We start from the raw sequence: 10431 nt of genomic DNA on the forward strand, positions 1-10431 counted from the left end.
GTATAAACAAATAATGATGTACTAGACAATTTTTGTTCTAGGATGCCATTTCTCTCTTGGAGCCAACAAATAATATTTGCCAGATTCCTGCCTTGAGAAAATTATTTGATCATTGATTTTTTTGTTTGGTTTTAAGGAAAAGAAAAAAAGTATTGGTTTCCAACCTGTGTTCCATTGCACCCTGTTTTCTAACCAGTCAAAATAATTTTTTTCTCTCTCCAAATTTTTATTTAAATTCCAGTTAACATACAGTGTAATGTTAGTTTCAGGTGTAGAATTTAGTGATTCATCACTTCCATACAACACCCAGTGCTCATCACAGCAAGTGCCCTCCTTAATACCCATCACCTATTTTACACATCCCCCTGCCCACCTCCTCTCCAGTAACTGTTTGTTCTATGTAGTTAAGAGTGTTAATTGCTTTGCCTCTCTTCCCCCACCCCAACTCATGTTCATTTGTTTATTAAATTCCACATGAGTGAAATAATATGGCATTTGTCTTTCTCTGGCTACCTTATTTTGCTTAGCATAATACTTTCTAACTCCACCTAAATCATTGCAAATGGCAAGATTTCATTCCTTTCTATGGCCGAATAATATTCCATTGTATATATATACCACTTCTTTATCCATTCATCTATTGATGGGCATTTGGGCTCTTTCCACAATTTGGCTATTGTTGATAATCCAGCTATAAACATCAAGATGCACGTATCCCTTTGAATCACTATCTTTGTATCCTTTGGGTAAATACCCAGTAGTGCAATAGCTGGATCAGAGAGTAGTTCTATCTCTAATTTTTTGAGGAGCCTCCATACTGTTTTCCAGAGTGGCTGCACAAGTTTGCATTCCCACCAACAGTGCAAGAGGATTCCTTTTTCTCTACATCCTCACCAACACCTGTTGTTTCTTGTGTTGTTAATTTTAGCCATTCTGACAGATGAGGTGGTAGCCCATTATAGTTTTGATTTGCATTTCCCTGATGATGAATGATGCTGAGCATCTTTTTATGTGTCTGTTGGTCATCTGTATGTCTTCTTTGGAGAAATGTCTATTCATGTCTTCTGCCCATTGTTTAATTGGTTATGAATAACCAACAACCAAAAGGATGTTGAGTTTGATAAGTTCTTTATATATTTTGGATACTAACCCTTTATCAGATATGCCATTTGCGAATATCTTCTTCCATTCCAAAGGTTCCCTTTTAGTTTTGTGATTGTTTTCTTCACTGTGCAGAAGCTTATTTTGATGAAGTCTCAATAGTTTATTTTTGCTTTTATTTCCCTTGCTCAGGAGATGTATCTAGTAAGAAGTTGCTACTGCCAATGTCAAAGAGGTTACTGCCTGTGTTCACTAGGATTTTGATTTTTTCCTGTCTTACATTTAGGTCTTTAATCCATTTTGAATTTATTTTTGTGTATGGTGTAAGAAAGTGGTCCAGTTTCATTCTTTTCCATGTTGCTGTCCAGTTTTCCCAACACCATTTGTTGAAAAGACTGTCTTTTTTCCATTGGCTATTCTTTCCAGCTTAGTTGAAGTATTAATTTAACATATAATTATGGGTTAATTTCTGGGTTTTCTCTTCTGTCCCCACTGATCTATGTGTCTGTTTTTATGCCAATACCATACTGTCGTGATCACTACAGCTTGGTAATATAACTTGAAGTCAGGAATAGTGATGCCTTCAGCTTTGCTTTTCTTTTTCAAGATTGCTTTAGCTATTTGGGATCTTTTGTGTTACCTTACACATTTTAGGGTTGTTTGTTCAAGCTCTGTGAAAAATTCTGGTGGCATTTTCAAAGAGATTGTATTAAATGTGTAGATTACCTTGGGTGGCATAGACATTTTAACAATATTTGTTGTTCCAATCATGAGCATGGAATGTTTTTCCATTGTGTCATCTTCAATTTCTTTCATCACTGTTTTATACTTTTCAGAGTACAGGTCTTTTACCTCTTTGGTTAGGTTTAGTTCTGGGTACCTATGGTTTTTGGTGTGATCATAAATGGGATTGATTCCTTGATTTCTCTTTCTGCTGCTTCAGTATTGGTGTATAGAAATGCAACATATTTCTGTACATTGATTTTGTATCCTGCGACTGAATACCTGTGTCTCAGTTCTAACAATTTTTTGGTGGAGTCTTTTGGGTTTTCTATATATAGTGTGGCTTCGGCAAATAGTGAAAGTTTCACTCTTCCTTGCCAATTGGGTGTCATTTCTTTCTGTTGTCTAGTTGCTGAGGCTAGGATATCCAGTACTGTGTTAAATAACAGTGGTGAGAGTGGACATCCCTGTGTTGTTCCTGACTGTAAAGGAAAAGCTCTCACTTTTTCCCCAATAAAGTGGATTTTTCATATATGGCCTTCATTATGTTGAGGTATGTTTCCTCTGTCCTTACTTTGTTAAGGGTTTTTATCATGAAGGGATGTTGTACTTGTTAAATGATTTTTCTGTATCTATTGAGGGGATCATATGGTTCTTATCCTTTATCTTTATTAATGTGGTATATCACATTGATATGCAAATATTGAACCACAGTTGTAGCTCAGGATTAAATCCCACTTGACCATGGTGAATGATTCTTTTAATGTACTATTGGATTGAATTTGCTAGTATTTTGCTGAGATTTTTTGCATCCATGTTCATCAGCAATATTGGCCTGTAGTTGTCTTTTTTAGTGGAGTCTTTCTCGGTTTTGAGATCACAATAATGCTGGCCTCACTGAATGAATTTGGAAGTTTTCCTTCCATTTCTATTTTTTGGAAAAGTTTGAGAAGAAAAAATGTTTGGTAGAATTCTCCTGGGAAGCAATCTAGCCCTGGACTTCTGTTTGTTGGGAGATTTTTTCTTACTGATCCAATTTCTTTGCTGTTTATCAGTCTGTTCAACTTTTGTATTTCTTCCTGTTTCAGTTTTGGTAGTTTATATGTTTCTAAGAATTTATCCATTTCTTGCAGGTTTTCCAGTTTGTTGGCATATAATTTTTATAATATAATAATTGTTTGTATTTCTGTGGTTTTGGTTGTTATTTCTCTTCTCTCATTTGTGATTTTATTCACTTAAGTCCTTTCTCTTTTTGATAAGTCTGGCTAGAGGTCTGTCAGTTTTGTTGTTGTTGTTGTTGTTTTTCAAAGAACCAGCCCCTAATTTCATTGATTTGTTGTTGTTGTTGTTGTTTAGTTTATATATCATTTATTTCTGCTCTAATCTTTATTATTTCCCTTACTCTGCTGGCTTTAGGCTTTGTTTGTTCTTTTTCTAGCTCCTTTAGGTATAAGGTTAGTTGTTTATTTGAGATTTTTCTTGATTCTTGAGGTAGAATTGTATTGGTATATACTTACCTCTTATGACTACTATTGCTGCATCCCAAAAGTTTTGGATCTCATTTGTTTCCATGTATTTTTTTTATTTCTTCTTTGATTTCCCATTTGACCCATTCATTGTTTAGTAGTATGTTGTTTAGCTTCCATGTATTTGTGGTCTTTCCAATCTTTTTCTTGTGATTGACTTCAAGTTTCATAGCATTGTGGTCTGAAAATATGCATGGTATAGTCTTGATCTTTTTGTGCTTGTTGAGGCCTTATTTGTGACATAGTGTGCAATCTGTTCTGGAGAATGTCCCATGTGCATTTGAAAAGAATGTATTTTCTGCTTCAGGATGAAATGTTCTGAATATATCTATTAAGTCCATTTGGCCCAGTGTGTCATTCAAATCCAGTTTCCTTGTTGATTTTCTGCTTCAGTTATCTATCCATTGTTATAAGTGGGGTGTTAAAGTCTCCTACTATTACTGTATTATTATCAATGAGTTCCTTTATGTTTGTTATTGTTTCATATATTTGGGTACTTTCATGTTGGGGGCATAAATATTTACAATTGTTAGATTGTTTTGTGGGATAGTCCTCTTTATTATGATAGAGTGCCCCTCTTAATCTCTTGTTAAAGTCTTTGGTTTAAAATCTAGTTTGTCCAGTGTGCCTGGGTGGCTCAGTCAGTTGAGCATCCAACACTTGGTTTTGCACTGGCAGGAATGCAGGTTTGACCAAGGGCAGTTGTGCCTGAGTGCAGGGGTATGACCTCACACAGATGTACTCCAAAAAGAGTGAACAGTCTCCCTGTGCATCTTAGGAGTTCCTCAGATCACACAGTCTTCCCCAGGGTTGTTTGCCTGTCTCCTGTCCAGGAGCACTGCAGTGCCGTCAGGATTCTATCACAGCCAAACCCATTTAGACCTCTAAAACTCCAGTCTTTGAGCCTAACTGGTTGCAAAAATTCACAAAAATCAGCCCCTCTGTTTTCCCAGCCAATGGTTTTAGGGAAGTACTCTCCTTGTGTGTATCCCTGTGTGGTCCACTCTCTCGCCTTTCTCTACAACTAGGGCTCCCTCCCTTCTGCAGTACCTGCAGTCTGTTTCTTCCCCAAACCTTGTCTCCACACTTCCTACCTTCCTCAATGTGGCCTCTTCTCTCCCTCTAGTTGTGCAGTTTTTTCTGTCAGTCCTCAGGTCAATTTCTTGGGTATTCAGAATGACTTGACAGTTATCCAGTTGTGTTTGAGGGATGAGACTAGCCGAGGATCCTGCTACTGTGCCGCCATCTTAGCTCCTCAAAATAAATTTAATTACTTTTTTTTTAATGTTTATTTATTTGAGAGAGAGTATGCACATGAGCCAGGGAGGGCCAAAGAAAAATGGAGAGAGAGAATCCCAAGCAGACTCCATGCTGTCAGCACAGAGCCCAAAGCAGGGCTTGATCTCAACAAGTACAAAAAAATCAAGATCATACTGTGCATATATTTAGACCACAACACTGTGAAACTCGAAGTCAACCACAAGAAAAAATAACAAATACTTGGAGACTAAAGAACATCCTACTAAAGAATGAATGAGATAACCGAATAGTTAAAGAAGAAATTAAAAAGTACATGGCACGGGGCGCCTGGGTGGCGCAGTCGGTTAAGCGTCCGACTTCAGCCAGGTCACGATCTCGCCGTCCGTGAGTTCGAGCCCCGCGTCGGGCTCTGGGCTGATGGCTCAGAGCCTGGAGCCTGTTTCCGATTCTGTGTCTCCCTCTCTCTCTGCCCCTCCCCCGTTCATGCTCTGTCTCTCTCTGTTCCAAAAATAAATAAACGTTGAAAAAAAAAAATTAAAAAAAAAAAAAAAAAAGTACATGGCAACCATTGAAAATGATAACACTGCAGCCCGAAACCTCTGGGACTCAGCAAAGGTGGTCATAAGAGAAAAGTATATAGCAATCCAGGCCTTCCTAAAGAAAAAAGAAAGGTCTCAGATATACAACCTAACCTTACACCTTAAACAGTTGGAAAAAGAACAGTAAATAAAACCCCAAACCAGCAGAAGACAGGAAATAACAAAGATTAGAGCAGAAATCAATGCTATAAAAACCAAAAAAAAAAAAAAAAAACAAAAACAAAAAACAAACAAACAAAAAAACCAGAACAGATCAATGAAACCAGAAGCTGGTTCTTTGAAAGAATTAACAAAATTGAGAAACCACTAGCCACTTTGATCAAAAAGAAAAAGGAAAGGACCCAAATAAATCAAGAATGAAAGAGGAGAGATCACCACCAACACAGCAAAAATAATAATAAGAGAATATTATGAGAAATTATATGCCAATAAAATGAGAAATCTGGAAGAAAAGGACAAGTTCCTAGAAACATATAAACTACCAAAACTGAAACAGGAAGAAATGGAAAATTTGAACAGACCCATAACCAGTAAAGAAATCGAATTAGTAATCAAAAGTCTCCCAAAAAACAAGAGACCAGGACCAGATTGCTTTCCAGGAGAATTTTATCAAACATTTAAGGAAGAGTTAACATCTATTCTCTTGGAGCTGTCCCAAAAAATAGAAATGGAAGGAAAACTTCCAAACTCATTCTAAGAAGCAAGGATTACCTGGATTCCAAAACCAGACAAAGACCCCACTAAAAAGGAGAACTACATACCAATTTCCCTGATGAACATTGATGCAAAAATCCTCAACAAGATATTAGCCAACCGCATCCAACAATACATTAAAAAAATTATTCACCACAACCAAGTGGGATTTATACCTGGGATGTAGGGCTGGTTCAATATCCACAAAACAATCAATGTGATTCATCACAACAATAAGAGAAATGACAAGAACCACGTGTTCTTCTCAATAGATGCAGAGAAAGCATTTATCAAAATATAGCATCTTTTCTTGATAAAAACCCCTAAGAAAGTAGGAATAGGAAGATCATACCTTGAGATCATAAAAGCCATATATGAAAGACCCAATGCTAATATCATCCTCAATGGGGAAAAACTGGGAGCTTTCCCCCTAAGGTCAGGAACAAGACAGGGATGTCCACTCTCACCACTGTTATTCAACATAGCAATGGAAGTCTTAACCTCAGCAATCAGACAATACAAAGAAATAAAAGGCATCCAAATCGGCCAAAAGGAGGTCAAACTTTCACTCTTCACAGATGACATGATACTCTATATGGAAAACCCAAAAGATTCCACCAAAAAACTGCTAGAACTGATCCATGAATTCAACAAAGTTGCAGGATATAAAATCAATGCACAGAAATCAGTTGCATTCTGATACACCAAGAATGAAGCAACAGAAAGAGAAATCAAAGAATAGATCCCATTTACAATTGCACCAAAAACCATAAAATTCCTAGGAATAAATCTAATCAAAGAGGTGAAAAATCTATACACGATAACTGTAGAAAACTTATTAAAGAAATAGGAGAAGACAAGACACACAAAAAAATGGAAAAATATTCCATGTTCCTGAATGAGAACACATATTATTAAAACGTCAATATTACCCAAAGCAATCTACATATTCAATGCAATCCCTATCAAAATAACACCAGTACTCTTCACAGAGCTAGAACAAACAATCCTAAAATTTTTATGGAACCAGAAAACACCCCAAATAGCCAAAGCAATCTTGAAAAAGAAAACCAAAGCAGGAAGCATCACAATCCCAGACTTCAAGCTGTACTACAAAGTTGTAATCATCAAGACAGTATAGTACTGGCACAAAAACAGACACTCAGATCAATGGAACAGAATAGGAACCCAGAAAGGACCCACAAACGTATGGCCAACTGATCTTTGACAAGGCAGGAAAGAATATCCAATGGAATAAAGACCATCTCTTCAGCAAGTGGTGCTGGGAAAACTGGACAGCGACATGCAGCAGAAAAATGAACCTGGACCACTTTCTTACACCATATACAAAAACAAACTCAAAATGGATGAAAGACCTAAACGTAAGACAGGAAGCCATCAAAATCCTCGAGGAGAAAACAAGCAAAAACCTCCTTGACCTTGGCCACAGCAACTTCTTACTCAACACATCTCTGGAGGCAAGGGAAACAAAAGCAAAAATGAACTATTGGGACCTCACTGAAATAAAAAGCTTATTCCCAGCGAAGGAAACAATCAGCAAAACTAAAAGGCAACTGATGGAATGGGAGAAGATATTTGCAAACAACATATCATATAAAGGGTTAGTATCCAAAATCTATAAAGAAGTTCTCAAACTCAACACCCAAAAAACAAATAATCCAGTGAAGAAATGGGCAAAAGACATGAATAGACACTTCTCCAAACCAACACATGAAAAAATTCTCAACATCACTCATCATCAGGGAAATACAAATCAAAACCACAATGAGATACCACCTTACACCTGTCAGAATGGCTAACATTAACAACTCAGGCAACAACAGATGTTGGCGAGAATGAGGGGAAAGAGGATCTCTTTTGCACTGCTGGTAGGAATGCAAACTGGGGCAGCCACTCTGGAAAACAGTATGGAGTTTCCTCAAAAAACTAAAAACAGAACTACCCTACGACCCAGCAAGTGCACTACTAGGTATTTATCCAAGGGATACAGGTATGCTGTTTCGAAGGGGCACACATACCCCAATGTTTATAGCAGCACTATTGACAATAGCCGAAGTATGGAAAGAGCCCAAATGTCCATTGATGGATGAATGGATAAAGAAGATCTGGCATATATATATATATATATATACACACACACACACACACACACACACACACACACACACACAATGGAGTATTACTCAGCAATCAAAAAGAATGAAATCTTGCCATTTGCAACTACGTGGATGGAACTAGAGAGTATTACGCTAAGTGAAATTAGTCAGCCAGAGAAAGACAAGTATCATATGACTTCACTTATATGAGGACTTTAAGAGACAAAACAGATGAACATAAGGGAAGGAAAGCAAAAATAATATAAAAACAGGGTGGGGGACAAAACGTAAAAGACTCTTAAATATAGAGAACAAACAGGGTTACTGGAGGGCTTGTGGGAGGGAGGATGGGCTAAATGGGTAAGGGGCATTAAGGAATCTACTCCTGAAATCATTGTTGCACTATATGCTCACTAACTTGGATGTAAATTTAAAAAATAAATAAAATAAAAAACCTAATGGTCACCACAAATCAAAAACCAGTAACAGGTATGCAAAGAATAAAGAAAAAGAATCCAAGTATATCACTAAAGAAAGCCAACAAACCAAAAGAAGAAAGGATCAGAAAAAATCTGTAGAAACAACCACAAAGCAAGTGACAAAATGGCAATAAATCCATACCTATCAATAAGTACTTCGTGCTTTTTTAAGATTTTATTTTTAAGTAATCTCTACACACAACGTGGGGCTCAAACTCACCCCCAAGATCAAGAGTCTCATGCTCCACCAACTGAGCCAGGCAGACACCCAGATCAATAATTACTTTGAATGTAAATGGACTGAATGCTCCAATCAAAAGACATAGGGTGTCCAAACAGATTAAAAAATAAGACTATCTATGTGCTGTCTACAAGAGACTCATTTCATTTCACATAGAAAGTCACCTGCAGATTGAAAGTAAGGGGGATGGAGAAACATTTATCATGCAAATGGATGTCAAAAGAAGCCTGGAATCAATACTTATATCAGACAAAATAGACTTTAAAACAAAGACAAGAGACAAAGAAGGACACTATATAATAATAAAGGGGACAATCCAGCACAAAGATCTAAAAATTGTAAATATTTACGCCCCTAACATGAAAGCACCCAATACATAAAACAGTTAATAACAAACATAAAGGAATTAATCAATAGTAATATAACAGTAGGGGACTATAACACCAAACTTACATCAAAAGACAGACTATTCAAACAGAAAATCAACAAGGAAATAGTGGCTTTGAATGACACACTGGACCAGATGGATTTAACAGACATTCAGGGTATTCCAGCCTAAAACAACAGAATACACATTCTTTTCAAGTAAACATGGAACATTCTCCAGAATAGGTCACATATTAGGCCACAAAACTAGCCTCAATAAATTCAAAAAAACTGAAGTCATACCATACATCTTTTCTGACGACAACACTATGAAACTAGAAATCAACCACAAGAAAAAAATCTGAAAAGAGCACAAATACATGGAGATTAAAAATCATGCCACTAAACAAAGAATGGGTCAACCAGGAAATCAAAGAATAAATGTATATGGAAACAAATGAAAATGAAAACACAATGATCCAAAACCTTTGTGATGCAGCAAAACTGGTTCTAAAAGGGAAGTTTACAGCAATACTGGTCTACATCAAGAAGCAAGAAAAATCTCAAATACACAACCTAAACTTACACCTAATAGAGCTAGAAAAAGAAGAACAAATAAAACCCTAAACTAGCAAAAGGAAGGAAATAATAAATATTAGAGTAGAAATAAATGACACAGAAACTAAAAAAATAATAGAACAGATCAATGAAACTAGGAGCTGGTTCTCTGAAAAGATCAACAAAATAGGTAAACCTCTAGCCAGACTCATTAAAAAGAGAGAGAGAGAGAACCCAAATAAAATCACTAATGACAGCGGAGAAATAACAACCAACATTACAGAACTACAAACAATTGTAACAGATTATTATGAAAACTGAATGCCAACAAATTGGACAACCTAGAAGAAATGGATAAACTCCTAGAAACACACAACCTACCAAAACTAAAGCAGGAAGAAATAGGGGCACCTAGCTAGCTTAGTCAGAAGACAATTATGACTCTTGATCTCGGGGTTGTGAGTTCAAGCCCCATGTTGGATGTAGACATTACCAAAAAGAAATGAATAAATAAGCTTTTTTTTTAAAAAGCAGGAAGAAGTAGAAAATTTGAACAGATCAATTACCAGCAGTGAAATTGAATTGTAAAAAAAAAAAACTCCCCAAAACCAAAACTCCAGGACCAGACGGTTTCATGGGCAAATTCTACAATATACTTAAGGAAGAGTTAATACCTATTCTTTTCAAACTATTCCAAAAAATAAAAGAAGAAGGAAAACTTCCAAATTCATTCTATGAGGCCAGTATCACACTGATACTAAAAACAGA

Source organism: Leopardus geoffroyi, chromosome C3 (genome assembly GCF_018350155.1).
Source record: "Leopardus geoffroyi isolate Oge1 chromosome C3, O.geoffroyi_Oge1_pat1.0, whole genome shotgun sequence".
NCBI lineage: Eukaryota > Metazoa > Chordata > Mammalia > Carnivora > Felidae > Leopardus > Leopardus geoffroyi.